Source organism: Bombina bombina, chromosome 4, assembly GCF_027579735.1.
Source record: "Bombina bombina isolate aBomBom1 chromosome 4, aBomBom1.pri, whole genome shotgun sequence".
Taxonomy (NCBI): domain Eukaryota; kingdom Metazoa; phylum Chordata; class Amphibia; order Anura; family Bombinatoridae; genus Bombina; species Bombina bombina.
The window spans coordinates 309,023,431-309,041,849 of NC_069502.1; positions in this window are offsets into that span (position 1 = coordinate 309,023,431).

Here is an 18,419-nt window from a genome sequence, read left to right on the forward strand (position 1 = left end):
TCCTGACTAGCTCTACTTGTTTAAAGTGAATAGAAAAATTTTTGCAATATACTTCCATTAGTAAAAATGCTTCTAGTAAATGTTACTACTATTTCTTAGCAGCATATGCACATATGCTGTGACTGCCTTGTTTACCAACATTCACACCTTCTCAGGCAGCTGACAATGATAGAAGACAATTTGTGTCATACAAGCCACAACATGGTGCTCAAATGCTGGTAGAGGGGCACTCACAGCATATGTGCATATGCCTCTGAAAAAACAGTAATAACTTTTACTAGAAGTATTTTTGCTAATGGAAGTATATTGAAAAACTGAAAATGCACCCACACACCTTTCTCTAGCTCTGCTAAACCTAAAGGAATACAAACCCACTAATTCTTCTTGATTAATTGATGCACCCATCCGCTGTGATTACTTTGGTTTGGCCCATCCAATTCACATTCCACAGAAATCCCATGTCCTTACATTAATGATTACAATGTAAATCTCAGTTTTAACATATCTTTTAGTTATGAATCTGTAGTCACTATTCCACTATTACGCACACGCCCTGAGATACTTTACCATGAAACACTCTCACTCATATGAAAACACCCACCATACAACCATAAACATTCATATTATGCATTCTTCTCACCTTAAAAACTGAGACTTTGTAAAGAGACTGTTCTAATATGGGTCTAGATTCCATTCATATCACTAAATGTGTTCCTGATTGGACAAAAAGCTAACATTGTTCCTTAAATCAGGTTCTATGACAGTTATTTTATTTTATTTATTTAGTAAGGTTTGTAATTTTCAAAAACATACTTTCATATTGTTAGGCTAGGTCTGTGGATTAGTTTAGCCTAGTGACCCAGTGACATGTTGCAGAATTGTGGATTCTACTAATTATGAATTACAAAAAATGTATAAATGTTTGATATCTATGTGCTCAGAATACATGGGAAATTCTTACTTACTTGCCACTACATACTACAAAATACATACAAACTGCTGAGAATTTGTGAAGGACATTTTCTTTATAGAAATTTTGCATTTTATTAACTAGAGAGAAAAAAAAATCTGTGCTTTTTAATATTTTTTGTGGGCCTAAATTCTAAATACCTACTGTATATATTACTAGTTCTGGAATTATGGGCTTCTGCAGAAAGTTTCCTGGGATACACAAAAAATAAAATGCACAGTTGTTGTGGCAACATGTGCCGCAGGAGAGAGTTTAATAGTGAATATATATATATATAGTGTAATTCAGACTGCATTCCCTGTGCCTACAATAAAGGATTGATGGACTGTACATGAAGTCCAGTGAGTGAGGTCTGTATTACTCTCTTTGATTTTTCCATGTCCAGCACCCTGGTTGTTGTCTGCACTGTATCAGTGAGAGTGCAAATCCCTATGACTCTGGATATAACTGATAACTGCACAGTAGCGGACAGTAGTGGTTCAAACAAATGTTTTAAATATATATATATATATATATATATATATATATATATATATATATATATATATATATATATATATATATATAAATATATACATACAGTATATCGTTTGTGTGTGTGTGTGTGTGTATATATGTATATATATATATATATATATATATATATATATATATATATATATACACTCACTGGACTGGATAAACCAGTTTTTTTTACAGGTGAAATAAAAAGTCTTTTATTCCATATAAACCAGTGACGTTTCGGGGTGTTCACCCCTTCATCAGACCAACAATTGTACAGAGTGAATCAAACATTTTAAACCCATTGAAACCCCACCCACTGTGCAAAAAAAAAATGCCCAACTGTTGCCATAGCAACCATAGAAAAGACAAATACATTGTGAATGCTCATAGTTACTAATCTGTGTTAATATTATACAGTGCAATAATAAACATATAGTGTAGTAATAGTGGGACCATTTGCAGAACATCAATCCTTGTTAGTGATAAAAACAAATTCTCTATTTAATATTATCACAAACCTCAGTTGTTATTCCTGCAAATGGCTTCTTAAGCCCTGACCTCAAACTATGTGTAACAACAACAAGGGAATGTATCAATGTGTATCATAAATGTATCAAAAACTATTTGACATAACATTATCCAAATCAATGTATAGATGTGTATAAAGATACAAATGTTTAGTGTAATCACTTCTAACTCCTATAGGTGTAACTATAGTCCTAGTAATAGAGATAACAAGTCTATATACCAACTATTGTTTAAGATATCACTAGAAATGTATCCTCAGAGTTACCTACATGTAGACAAACTGATCGAAGTATTTCAACAAAATAAAACATAAAAATGCAATACAAAGTCTAGTTAAACATATATAATTAAACACATAGATAAAGCTAGCATCAGGGAGCAGATGTAAATTTTCACTATGTGTATGTTACATCCATATACATATCTTAAATGTCTCTAATTGGTTACTTCATGGGGAAAGTAAACTAAGCAATTATAAACGGATCAGATTATCAAAATCATATAGAATTAAACACATAGATAAAGCTAGCATTAGGGAGCATACATAAATGTTCACTATATGTATGGTACATCCATATAAATATATCTTAAATGTCTCATTACAGTTTACATCATGGGGGAAATTAAACTAGGCAATTATATACAGATCAGATTAATAAGATCAATAAATCAAAGTCTATCTACAAGAAGCAGTGCCAGTCCACATTTGTGTTAAGGCCCCTGGGTTGTATTGTATTAAGCTTGTAGATCCATCATGCTTCTAGTTGTAAAAGGGGCTGGTCCCTATTCCCACCCCTCTTCAGAGGGGGAACATGATCTATCAGCTGGAAGCGTAGGACCTTGACAGTGTGGCCCTTCTCCGCAAAAGTGCCCAAATGGCACTCCTATAACTGGCCATACATTTCTTTATATCGTCTGTCGTTTTCCCCATGTCAAAACAGACCACAAATGCAGCTGAGCATATATATTACATATTTTGTAGTGCAGGTCAAGTAATGTTTAATCCTAAACCTCTGATTGGTATGTGGGTGTCTAAAGTCACTCCATTGTATCATAGAATGACATGTCGTGCAGTTAGGTTGTATCCAAGTTTTTTTGGTTTTAACCAAGTTTCTCTTTTGTAACAATGTTGGGGGTCAGTATGCATCAAAAGATCCCTGAGGTTTTTACCTCGCTTAAACCCCGTCCTTGATGGTGCATAAGTATCAACAGGTAAAGAGGCATCACTGTTAATAACATGCCAATCCTTCTTAAGTGTCTTAGACATCGTCCTCAATTGCGGTGAGTAAACCGTGGTGAAAGTCATACGTGGAGTGACATCCTTAGAACGTTTGTGTTGTATCAATTCTTGCTGTGTGATATTTGATACTGTTCTCTTCGCCAACAGAATATCTTCATTACTGTAGCCACGAGAGGCAAACTTTTGTTCCATTTGTTGTACTTGGAGTGCACATCTGTCACTGGATGTATTATTGCGTGCCACTCGAAGCATTTGTGCTCGCGGAATAGCTCTGAGAAGTGGACGAGGATGGCAGCTATCAGCATGAAGAATGGAATAGCGATCAGTTTCTTTATGATAGAGCCTTACCCTCTTTGTAAATGCATAGATCCAGGAATTCTATGGACTCTTTATTGGCTGTCACTTTTAATTTAATAGGGCATGTGGAGTTGTTCAATGTTTCAACCCAAGTGTTTAACCCCTCCTGTGTACCTCTCCATATTAGGAGGATGTCATCAATGTATCTACGATACAAAATGATCTCAGGACTTTCATACACTCAATGTGTTCCATGTATAAGTTTGCAAATGCCGGTCCCATGTTTGAGCCTGAGTTGGAGATAGTACAAATTCTCAAATCTGACATGATTGTTCTGCAAACATATCCTCAACAACTCAATGATAAATTCAGATGGGGGACCCACGTATGGATATCTCTGTAAGGTTCTCAGGATCACCTCAATGCCTTCCTCTTGATCACAGTATACAGACTATTGACATCCATGCTTGTTAGTATGTCATCAGGTCTGATGTCTGTCACCTGCATTATATATATACAGTATATAGTTTGTGTGTATATATATATATATATATATATAAACAGTATATAGTTTGTGTGTGTGTATATATATATATATATATATATATATATATATATATAGTACAGTATATAGTTTGTGTATATATATATATATATATATATATATATATATAAACAGTATATAGTTTGTGTATGTATATATATATATATATATACAGGGAGTGCAGAATTATTAGGCAAGTTGTATTTTTGAGGATTAATTTTATTATTGAACAACAACCATGTTCTCAATGAACCCAAAAAACTCATTAATATCAAAGCTGAATATTTTTGGAAGTAGTTTTTAGTTTGTTTTTAGTTTTAGCTATTTTAGGGGATATCTGTGTGTGCAGGTGACTATTACTGTGCATAATTATTAGGCAACTTAACAAAAAACAAATATATACCCATTTCAATTATTTATTTTTACCAGTGAAACCAATATAACATCTCAACATTCACAAATATACATTTCTGACATTCAAAAACAAAACAAAAACAAATCAGTGACCAATATAGCCACCTTTCTTTGCAAGGACACTCAAATGCCTGCCATCCATGGATTCTGTCAGTGTTTTGATCTGTTCACCATCAACATTGCATGAAGCAGCAACCACAGCCTCCCAGACACTGTTCAGAGAGGTGTACTGTTTTCCCTCCTTGTAAATCTCACATTTGATGATGGACCACAGGTTCTCAATGGGGTTCAGATCAGGTGAACAAGGAGGCCATGTCATTAGATTTTCTTCTTTTATACCCTTTCTTGCCAGCCACGCTGTGGAGTACTTGGACGCGTGTGATGGAGCATTGTCCTGCATGAAAATCATGTTTTTCTTGAAGGATGCAGACTTCTTCCTGTACCACTGCTTGAAGAAGGTGTCTTCCAAAAACTGGCAGTAGGACTGGGAGTTGAGCTTGACTCCATCCTCAACCCGAAAAGGCCCCACAAGCTCATCTTTGATGATACGAGCCCAAACCAGTACTCCACCTCCACCTTGCTGGCGTCTGAGTCGGACTGGAGCTCTCTGCCCTTTACCAATCCAGCCACGGGCCCATCCATCTGGCCCATAAAGACTCACTCTCATTTCATCAGTCCATAAAACCTTAGAAAAATCAGTCTTGAGATATTTCTTGGCCCAGTCTTGACGTTTCAGCTTGTGTGTCTTGTTCAGTGGTGGTCGTCTTTCAGCCTTTCTTACCTTGGCCATGTCTCTGAGTATTGCACACCTTGTGCTTTTGGGCACTCCAGTGATGTTGCAGCTCTGAAATATGGCCAAACTGGTGGCAAGTGGCATCTTGGCAGCTGCACGCTTGACTTTTCTCAGTTCATGGGCAGTTATTTTGCGCCTTGGTTTTTCCACACGCTTCTTGCGACCCTGTTGACTATTTTGAATGAAACGCTTGATTGTTCGATGATCATGCTTCAGAAGCTTTGCAATTTTAAGAGTGCTGCATCCCTCTGCAAGATATCTCACTATTTTTTACTTTTCTGAGCCTGTCAAGTCCTTCTTTTGACCCATTTTGCCAAAGGAAAGGAAGTTGCCTAATAATTATGCACACCTGATATAGGGTGTTGATGTCATTAGACCACACCCCTTCTCATTACAGAGATGCACATCACCTAATATGCTTAATTGGTAGTAGGCTTTCGAGCCTATACAGCTTGGAGTAAGACAACATGCATAAAGAGGATGATGTGGTCAAAATACTAATTTGCCTAATAATTCTGCACTTCCTGTATATATATATATATATATATATATATATATATATCAATATTGTTTTTGGGTTTTTTTACCCAAAAGAAAGTAGGGTTTAATGTCTAAAGGGACATGAAACCCAAAATCTTTCTTTTATAATTCAAATAAAGCGGGGGTTATCAACCTTACAATTTGCTACTATTATATATTATGCCTTATTATATCTGTATTCTTTCTTAAAGGAGCTGCGATACACTACAGGGAGCTAGTTGAAAACATTGGTAGGCAAACCAAAAGAAACATATGTGCAGCCACCAATCAGCAGCTAGCTCCCAGCTCCTGAGTCTACCAAGGTATGCATTTTAACAAAGAATACCAAATGAACAAAGCAAATTAGATAAAAGAAATAAATTGGAAAGTTGTTTAAAATTGTATACTCTATCTGATTCATCAAATAAATAGTTTGGGGGGGCGGAGCCAACTGCCGATGCTGAGAGACGCATCTTTCTAGAGCTCCTAATATTTGTTTAAATATTTGCTTATATTGAACACATCAAGGAGCCTTATATCAAGCTTAAATCTTTACTGAGCCTTGACGAGTAGGATGAACATTTCAATGGCTCTAAAAACGTTGTCTTAGCTATCATTTCGACACAAGAATCTTTCTGCCCTGCTAAGCTGGCTATGTGAGGTACGGCGCCATTTTAAAAGTCAGTCACGCTCTGTTATTCGTCTTGGAGACTCAGACTCAGCTACACATACGCTATGGAGGGGCAAGCTATCTTGATGCTGTTTAACTTAATCTCCACTATGGACACCCACTACAGGGACCTAACAGCGGTGCTCAGAGCAACTATGAATGAAACCCAGAATGTACCAACGACGAGTGTGGTTTTGGATGCTACCCAGGGACTTGTCCCAGACACACCGCATATGAGTTGCAATACACCTCAATGCACAGAGGATATGCACAAAACAGGCAAAGGATGTCCTCGGTCCCATATGGCGGAGTTGACGGGGTTCAGCATACAATCAAGCCTCATACAGCCTATTCTCACTAGCATGGCGGATACCTCTCAACTGCCAGAAACTGGGCCTCCACTAGCCTTAATACCAGCTCCCACTAGCGGTAATCTAACAGCCTTACCAGCAACGCCGTGGTCGGATCCTGTAGGAGCTTGGCCACCGGAACTTGATTTCTTTGAAGACTGGCCTTGGGATGCAGCGGGACTGTTTGCGGATGCTCAGAGTCTCAGTCACCTCAAACGTTCAGCCCTGGTTCCCTCTGACCTAACTAAGTCCGTTTTCACGCCATGTGAGGATCAGTCAATTCCGGTATGGAGGTATGCTGTCCTGGGCTCCCTAAACATCGCGCCGTACAGATCCGCACCGCAGACAGACTCTGGTCTGAAGCCTTATTCATCAGCTCCGATATCAGGCTTCTTTTTACCGGTGACTCCTGGATGCCTACGTAAGCCTTTACTGTGTTATAGTTTCTTGGGCAATTTGAAAAACCCCTGAACATTCTCACATTGTGATGAACTCTGAACTGCCTTGGATGTCTGGTCCCATGTATATACCTCTTGGGATACAGCCGCTATCCCTTCCATTATCTTTGACATTATTCATACGTATCAGAAATGCTGGTTTGTTGAATGTTACCAGTTCATTGCGTTTCTAGTTTTGCTTTAGTTTTAGCATGTTATTTAATATTGACTGTCCCTAGGTACCTCTCAATATGTACACTGAATTTATGACCCTGTTAGACTGGGTGGTCAGTCAGCGATACTGAGTAAGTAGTGCATTATATTTAACTTACCTCATCAATCCCTTATCCTATCTCCTTCCACATATACCCCACTTAGTCTTATCTAAAATTCTAGTAGAAACTGCCATTAATAATGACACAATATGGCTAGAATAAACACTGTTGATATACCAGGTCATATTAGCATGATCCTATGTTCTAGTGGATATACTATTACATGAGCAGTCCTGGATAGGTCACAGATTTCCATCTGTATATGTGGAGGCCTCCCTCTCAATATTAACTAACACCCCCTACAAACTCTAGTTCTATTTTGCACATAATTAATGAAGTGGGGCTTATAAGAGGTGCATTCAAACTGAGAAATTGCATACACTTGTTATTACATGACATGAGCACACAGTGCTGAATTGAGTACTTATTCTTTTATATTACAAAAAAAAAAAAAAAGTTTATCGCCTACATGTAATCTTTGTTCTCCAGTATTGTATATGCTTACTATATTTGCTGCACATGAAACTACGGTTACATCCTTGCAAGATGTATTAGTTACAGTATGGAAATCCCTCTCGCGACATACCTCCAATATAGTTGCAGCTGCCCATTTATTGATGAGGAATACATACTTCTTTCCCAGGTGGACTACTAAATTTAATTGCAACCATACTCATTCTAGTTCTATGCCCCTTTATTAAATATTAAATATTAAAAATTACATAGATAGGGGTGCTGGATCTCCTATGTATTGGGCTTTTCTACATTATTTTCCACTTACAGTAACTCTCTAGTTCACTTTACAGTTTTGTATTAGGACATCATAAATCACAAACCTTACCTCTCCCTCTTCCACACACGCCATGAGGTTATCATGATATCATGGCGAGAGCAGGTTTCTTTCAGTCATATACAGGGGGATTCTTACATTGGAGTACTTAGGTATAATCTCTGTGTTCTAACAGCTTACCAGTCTACTGCTTGGGATATCTCTAGGCTTAATATTTTCACTGATAAATTATCCTGCCAGTGGAGACATCAGTAAAGTTACAATTAGAATAATTCCCCTAGTATAGGCTACTACAGAAAATGTATTATTACATGTTTAATGTGTACATTATCCAATCCATATATAGACCCTGAGCCCACCCAATAGCTTATGCTTAATTGTCGAGCTTATAGACTGATCTAATCGGTTAGTGATTATACTTTGTCAAACCTAGATATAGGAGGTTACATACCCCCACCCCCTGCAGTTACAGCTATATGCGCTTAACAAATATGTGTAACATAACGCCATTTTCTCTCACATGACTAATAATTCATAGCTGGGTAACTAGATATCTTAGCCCATTTACTTTGCTATATTACCAAGATTAATAGATCCCTCCAAGTCTCCTACTATACTCATATATTCCTATGGCTCCGCCCTCCACTTTCTCTCTCCCTAATATACATAGCGGTGCTTACCCGCTGAATATCCCCCTTCCCCCACTTAATATACACGTATTCATGCTCCTTTTGAAGCTATTAAAGAACTAGATTTTTGGTCATCTGCTATCTATTGTCTCCTATACTCTAGGTCCAATGGACATAAAACAAAGCTCCTTATAGGCCAACTATGCATGATATACTTTGATGCTCCTAGCGAGCTAGACTCCTGACCATCAGATAGCTATTATTTTTCATATTTTTGGCTTATAGGGCCTGAATCTTTGTTTCTAACAGGTCAGCCACATGTGATATATTATTGAAAAATCGAGGTTTCATTAGCCTTTCACCAAGCTATTGTATGATTTTCGAAATTTTTCGGGTAACTATGTTTGTATTTTGTTCTTTTTGCAAAATGGTGTATTGTGTTTTATGTATGTTTTACGCAAAAACCTCAATAAAAAAATTATTTAAAAAAAAAAAAAAAATAGTTTGGGTTTCATGTCCCTTTAAGTACAAATAAATATATTATCCTCCAGCAGTGAAGGAATACATGTTCCTACTGCTAAATGCTGTCAGATTGAGTAGCTTCTTGCAAACTGGTCAGACTATTTGTTTGCTTGTTAATAAAATAACTATCTATGACAATACTTTTAACAGATAACTGTTTTGATTTATTTTTCCATTAATGTGTAAATATTTGATTTGCCATTCTGCTGGATATATTTGCAATGTTCTTCAATGTTATTGCTCACAATTATGTGTATAAAATCAAACAACATGGTCGTTAGTTTTTATTTGAATAATGCTTGAAGGCGGCATGAAAAATCTGGATGCACCAGTGTGTTTTGATATAATTTGTAACAAAATATTTAGGGCTAGATTACAAGTAGAGCATTAATTTATTGCATACCTGTAAACGGGCAAATGTAGCCGTTTATGGGCACATGATTAATAACAAGTGGTTGATTATTGCTCATTAGCAACTAGCGTTCTGAAAACTAACCAGAGATCAGATCTCTGGTTAATTTTCATAAAGGGCCCCAATTGCCTCCTAAATTAAGTAAAGAGTGGGTTTTTGAAAATAAAAAAAATATTATCTTTTTTTTTTTATTTTTATTTTTTTTTAAACTGTACAAAGCAGTTTTTAGGACTTAAAGGGACAATAAACCCAAAATTTGTCTTTCATGATTCAGATAGAGAATATTATTTTAAACAACTTTCCAATTTACTTCTATTATATAATTTGCTTAATTCTTTAGATATCCTGTGTTGAAAAAATAGCTATGTCCATGGGTGAGCCAATCACACGAGGCATCTATGTGCAGCCACCAATCAGCAGCTACTGAGCCTATCTATATATGCTTATTGGCAAAGAATATCAAGAGAATGAAGCACATTAGATAATAGAAGTAAATTAGAAAGTTGTTTAAACTTGCATGCTCTTTTTAAATCATGAAAGAAAATATTTGGGTTTCATGTCCCTTTAAATTGAGCAGGTGTGGGGTGTTAGAAAAAAAAGTGCCTTTACATTGCATTCTTTGAGGACTGTGTGTAATCTATAAATATATATGTATAGGCTTGCGTAATCTGGCCCTTAAGTGGAAAGTTATAGCGTTAGCATTAGAAATTATATATATATATATATATATATATACTATATATATATATATATATATATATATATACATAGTGTATATATATATATATATATATATATATATATATATATATATATATATATGACAGAAGACAGCACTCACTGGTCTTGAATATATCAAAAATTGCTTTTAATTAAGTGATGTTAGGGGGACAGCTCCCTTGGTCTGATAAGGGGAACTTTCCCACGAAACATCACTTAATTAAAAGCAGTTTTTGCTATATTTAAGACCAGTGAGTGCTGTCTTCTATATTCTAACCTGCATTCAGCATCCTGGCATTGGGAAACCTGTTTGTGAGACTGCACCTTTCTCTACAAATATATATATATATATATATATATATATATACACACACAATTGAAAAAAAGGAAGGGTGGAGGAACTAGATGGAAGATGGAAACAGTTCCTAACTAGAGCGCTAATAGGAAGGAGAGAGGGGGAGAAATAGCCAAAGAGCAGCTAGAAACTGGTATGTGCCTTATACCATATGTCATTGAGGGGGTGTCTCCAGCGCTAAGAGGCTATGTAGATAGGGGAACTTAGTATACTCTGTTTCAGAAATACTAATGCAAGACAAATTAAATACAAAAAAAAATACAAAAAAGGGGAGGAGAATCCAAAATATAAGTAAATTGGATCCACAGCCTTACACCAAAAAATAAGGAACTGTAACTAAACACAATCGGTAATATTTTATCCTAAATAGAAACTCGTACAGCCTATAGATAGATCATATAGATACAATAAAATATACAAATTTAAAAAGTCTCAACATAAAATCCCAACAGAATGAGTTGAAGAAAACCAACGTGACTGAGGATGAAAACTTAGGTGAAACTCCTACTTACAGGAGAAAACCTCAATCCTATGATGTAAGGAAACAGTCCAAATTCAGATTCAGAAATCACTTTCGGTATCCACAAACGTTTTCCCCAAACGAAAACCGAAAACACTTGCCTCCCTTTCCCTGTAGCTCCCTTCTGAAAAATAAATCCGGAAAAAGAACAGAAAATAAGAATAATAAACTCAGGAGAAGCTGCGGTCTTATAACTACATACAATGAGGTAGCTCCTGAAATTAGAAAAAATATGTCCAAACATTGCAATATTTTAAAGCAGGATAATTTTTTAGCTAACTCTTTGAATGATACCCCAACAATAACTTTTAGAAGGAATACAAATTTGAAAACAATATTAGCACCCAGCAAACTAGCAACTGTAAATAAAAGCCAAAAATGGCTAGAAAAACATACTGTAGGTTTTTTCAAATGTAACAGACTGAACTGTTTGGGATGTAAACATGCTTACACTTCCCATAAACCAACAAAATCCATAGTCTCTACTAAAACATGTATTTTAGAACATTTGACTAATTGCAGAACGACACATGTGGTATATTTAGTGGAATGTGGATGAAAACTACAATATATACGCCGCACAAAAAGACCATACAAAAAAAAAAAGACTCGGAACACATTAAAAATATAGAGAATGCATTTGAAGAACACAGTTTATCTGCACACTATAAACAGGTTCATAATAAAGATCTCAAGTGCCTTAAAGGGACTGTCTTGGAATATGTTTCACCACCTAAAAATGGAGAGGATAGATTCAGACGTCTCCGACAAAGGGAGACATTCTGGATACACTTCCTAAAAACACTCAAACCTGCAGGTCTAAATAAAGAAATTGATATTGCAGCATTTATCTGACCACCTCTCCCCTTTCTTTAAGATTCATTAAAGGGGCAGCAGAGAAAACTGTATTTTGGGCCTGTTTGTTTTGTTTTGTTCTATCCTCTTTAACTTTCCCCCTTTTTCTTGTATTTTTTATATAACTGATTTATGTTATTTAGTTATATCCAGTTTATAGCCATATAGTAAATTGGTTCAACTATAAGGGATCTAATCGGTTCTAAGAGATTGAATTGTAATCTAGTTATAGATAGAATATTCCTCTAGAAACAGGTATAAAAAAAAAAAAAATATGTTCAGTAAAGGCCTTTTTAAAATAAACATCAAGGTATAGACATAGAAAAGGTTTCTTGAAATATTTTTGCATAGTCATTCATTTATTATTTAATTTTGTTTTATTAGAAGTGGGCTATATTCTCTCTCTATATATATATATCGGTATCCATATATTTTTATAGATTTTCGAAAGATATAATCCTTGTGTTTATAGGTTGTTTTAATATAGTGTAATTATTGCCAATAGGCTAGCAAAAACATGTTTTATTACATACTATGGTCTAACTGAACAAGCGGATCTTCAGGTGTTTGGTCAGTGCTTCCAAAGCGCTGCATCTGTTTTGCCGCATTTTAGTTCATGCTTTTTCTTTGCTGTATACTTACCTCATATTAGATTGATGGTAATTCTTGTAAGTGTCCTGTTTTAACCTGCACATTATAGCTACCTATTAAAATGGTATTTCACTATTTCTGGTGCATTGTGTGATTCCTTTCTCCTATCTCTATATGATCGTAGGAGAAATCTTGGAGCTACCAGGAAAACTACAAGAGGTTGTGGATTTTGTCTAACATACAGCTGCAGCTTTTTGTGGGGGAAAGGAGGCCAGTGTTTCTTGTTTTCGATGAGGAAAACGTTTGTGGATACCAAAAGTGATTTCCTTCTGAATTTGGGCCGTTTTCTTACCTCATAGGATTGAGTTTTTTTTTTTTTATGTTGGGACTTTTTAAATTTGTATTTTTTTTTGTATCTATATGATGTATGAGTTTCTATTTAGGATACAATATTACCGATTGTGTTTAGTTACAGTTCCTTATTTTTTGGTGTAAGTCTGTGGATTCAATTTACTTATATTTTGGATTCTCCTCCCCTTTTTTGTATTTTTTTTTTTTTGTATTTCATTTGTCTTGCATTAGTATTTCTGAAACAGAGTATACTATGTTTCCCTATCTACATAGCCTCTTAGCGCTGGAGACACCCCCTTTGCTCAATATATATATATATATATATATATATATATATATATATATATATATATATATATATATATATATATATACATATATAATGTAAATACAAAAAACAAATCCTCCCTCCTGGGTCAGCCACCTGGGTGCAAACAAGCTATCTAAAGATATATATATCTTTAGCTATGTATCTGTATGTTAAAGACCTTTGCCTGCTTTTTTTCTCTAACACCTGAGACCTCATGTCTTTGTCGAGCCCTTATAACGTTTGTGTGCAATATTTTTTTTAAATATTTTCTATTAGATGGCATTTTTTTGAGTGTAACTATAGTTTGTAATGTCTTTTTTTGTGTGTTTTTTTCAACTTGTAAAATGAGCTGAGCACTCAAACAGCCGCGATAAACCCCTGATAGTTTGCTTGTAACTGTTAACATGCCACTCATAATCTGGCTTGTTATGTTTAAATGTAGATTACATCTGTGGAAAAAAATAAAAAATATTCATCATATTTTGCACTACTACCTAAATCCCTCTTATGTGATGTGAAAATATTTATTCATGGCCCATTTACCACTTTATTAAAGCAAACATTTTATTCATAGACTTTGGAAGATACATTTCTATTAACTTTAATTCTATTTTGATCATAGCATTCTGGCTCCTACATATGTCATCTTAGGACCATCAAGAGCATTGGTAATCCTTACGTGCATAATACTTACTGGAAATAGGTTATGTCCCCAGTTGATACAAGTGAATTGTCAGTATATTTATGAAAATCTTAGTAGTGCTATCCAAATAATATATATAAGTTTATGGCAGGGTTATAAACACAATATAAAGAAATAGAAACCCTTATCAACCATGCACCTACTAGACCATACAATTAATATAAATATCTGAATTCTTTTATTTAGTTAATATCCATAAACATATTGAACTATATTTGCAGTAAAAGGAAACTAAATAAAAGTTTATATGCGTTAAAACCAACTCTTAAGATATGCTATCCTTCTTACAAAACCCAGAAAAATATACCTTCACAATTCAGCCTTTTATTTATTTAACACAATGGGACTAAAAACCTTTAACATCCAAGCAATACAATTCTAAACAGTGTTTATAAAACAATAGGATAATATATATATTCTGCTATTTAACTGCAATTTATCCTAATACAAAATTAACTGACAATATCAGAACTTGCATAGATGAGTTACTTGGTCAATTCAGACACAGATTTGAACAATACCTAGGCTTATAACTACCAATTTAAAATACAATATACTTCACCAATTTTGAACCAATTCGTAGCGGTCTTTAGGTCATCTCATTTGAAAGAAGGTTTTTGCACAAATCAAGGATAAGTTTTAAGCTCCTTGCTGAAGTGAACTTTTTTTTTTTTCAGGTATATCGCAGCCAAAATCAGATCACTAATTTTCAACAAGTTACAGACAACTCTCCCTTGTGCATTCAACACTCCCATTATATAATCATTGATGACATCATGTGGGTGGCACTACGGGAGCTGACCTTCCCATTGGTTATCTGGGAAGTCTAAATCGGATTGGCCCTTGGAAATTTCATTTTTAACAGCCAGAAAGAACCTTCTGGCTGTAGTTCTCGCAACATAACACCAGGTGGCAGCATACAGTACAACATAGCAATACAATACAGCATTTCTGACATTTTTAAGCAAGTTAATTTTTTTTTTATAAAATGGTTATTTAATCAGATCACACTCTCTGCATTAATCATATATAACCCCAATTACAGATGGTTAATATTAGGTTATTTTTTCTGATTATTCTGATACCAAATATGTTATATTATTAACATTTTATTATATTAAGGTAATTTAACACTAATTATTAGCTTAAAATGCATTATAATTTTATCAGTATTCTGGCATTTCTTTGCAAATAACAGCTTATTTTTATATCTCCAGATTGGTAGTATTTAAAACTCCTGATATTTGCATTCACCCAGATATAGTATGTGACATTTCTGTGTATTTCTTCCTGAATACATAAATCCTGTTTATGTCGATCTGAAATAAAAATAAATGTTAATAATCACTTCTCTTCAGGTCCATAAACATCTATTCATGTTCTTAAACACACAGAGGCTAAGATATTCATGCCTTCAAAATATACACATATATATATATATATATATATACATATATATATATATATATATATATACATATATATATATATATACATATATATATCTATATACATATATATCATTCAATCTTTTACTTTCCATATATATATATATTTAGATGTTAATACTTGATATCACATAAATATACATCTCATATCCATTAAAATATATATATTTTCCTGGCATTATATTTTATTTGAGCTCTAAATACAGTTATTTTGAAATTGTAATGTAAGTCATGTGCTTCCTCTATGTTATCCTAACCCAGACACAATGTCTGTGTCACGTGTATCCAGCTGTTATCAGCCACACACTTAACAGGCAGCTGTCAATTTTCAGCTCCTTTTGTTGGCAGGAAGTTCATATATGAGTGTGTATCCAGGCTCTTCGTCTTTTGCTCACCACATGGGGTCAATCCATGAGGAGTTGTAAAAGTCTTTAAAAACAGCATATTTCCTGTTTAGCCAGCAGTGCAGATGTGTATTTGATAATTAACACCCATGTGCATAAAACCACGACCCTGATCAGCTCCAAAAGGGTAATTCAGACATTTCGTCTCCATATATTTGCCTGTATCCTGAAACTATGTTATATTTTAGTTCCTTGCTAAATTATACAATTGCATAATTTAACATATTGAGTGTGTGAGATCTCCCAGAGATAATCCTTTGTTCTCCTTTCAGCCAAGAATGTCTCCTGTGCAATTGGAGTGGGGGAGATCTAATCCTTTGTCCTACAGACCATGTTCACATCCACAGATCTATCAAATAAAGACAAATATACCTCTATATATTATTTAATAATATTTCAAATACCTTGACATAAATATGAAGGAGAATACAACAGCAGTGATAATGAATGACATCATGTAACCTGTCAATCAGCTTTATAGCTAGATGATAAGTAATTGTTAAGGAAGATACTTAAGAGTCACATTAAATATTCATAGATCTATAAAAGAATATTGGCAATAATTCACTAGTTTGTCTAGAATATCACTGTTTATTATACATAAAGAACAGGGCTGGATTTAACAGGATTTTGGATTTTTCCTAGATTTTGTAGACATAGCATTGTCTTCTATCGGAGGGGCTCCTTACTGGCTTATAAAGTGATAAAACATTTTAATATACTTCTAACATCTTATTTTATGTTCTGTGTTCAGTACACTTGGTTGCACAGGGTGATGAGAAAGTGCACTGAGAATATATGGGCCGCTCTTTAACAAATATTTGCATGCTGGGAGGTGGTAACTGTGCACATGTTTGCAACACCTGTAAAGGCAGAGGTATCACTTAGTGGGGACAGAGATGACAGAGCAAACATCAAAAACATAAAATATTATGCAGAGATTACTATCTAAAAATGGGGTGTGGTAGGAGGTGAAGTGTGAGGGTAAGTGCAAAGAAGACTCCAATAGTGGAACAAATACAAGGGTGTATCAGTAGAGGGACAACCTATTATTACCTCATACAGTCTTGCTACTATTACACTTGAACACACTTAAACTTGCAACTGTATTTGTTTGCATTGTGTATTATTTAGGCACGATAAGGAATGTAGCCCCGATACAATGCATGACATAACTTATTCAATTTTTTTGTGTAGTTAAAATATTATCCACTGATCTATGGTGCATGATATGTGATGCGTTGGTGGTGTGGTAGGTAACGCTAATCTAGCGTGGACCTAATGTATATGGGATGCAATAGTGTGTGTGTGTTTGCTAAACTGTAATTTATTCCTGTACTCCACAGCTCTAAACCCAGAAGGAGAAAGGTCTAGTATGTATTTTGAATTTAAGTTTAAATCACTTTGCCACAAATTGTTATACAGTTGCCAAATGTAGTATGGTACAACTATGGCACCTACAGTTAGTTCCATAAGTATTTGAACAATATTCTTAGTTTTGGCTTTGTACGCCACCACAATGGATTGTAAATAAAGCAATTGAGATGTGGCTGAAGTGTAGACATATGAGGGCCGATTTATCAACTCCCCTAATCCCCTTCAGGCTCGCCAGAAACAGGAGGCGGACAGCAATCAGCCCAATCGGATACGATCGGGTTGATTGACACCCCTGCTAGCGGCCGATTGGTCGTGAATGTGCAAGGGCCGGTATTGCACAAGCATTTCACATGAAATGCCTGTGCAATGATAAATGCCGACAGCCTATGTCCGCCTGCACAAATCGGCCTCTTGGATTTAATTCAAGAGGATTGACAAAAAAACAGCAATCGACTTAAACAATGATATGTCTAATTCCTGAAGAGTGTTCTTGATGTGGCTAGATGTCGTGAAGGCTTTTTCTTCACCAAGGAAAGAACTGTGTGATCATCCACTACAGTTCTCTTCCATGGTCGTCAGGGCCTGTGGTGTTGCTGAGCTCACCAGTGTGATCATTCTATTTAAGAATGTATCAGACTGTGTATTTCTGCTATCTCTCTAATGGGTTTGTTTGGTTTTTAGCCTAATGATGGCCTGCTTTACTTGCAATGACAGCTGTTTGGACCTTATACTGAGAGTTCACAGCAGCAACTTCCAAATTCCACGTTTGGATTGAACTTCAGACCTTTTAATTACTTATTTGTAAATTAAATAATAAGAAAACAGCCCACACCGGCCAAGGAGTAGCTTCTCAGTCAATTGTCCAATTACTTTTGGTCCCTTGGCAAGTAG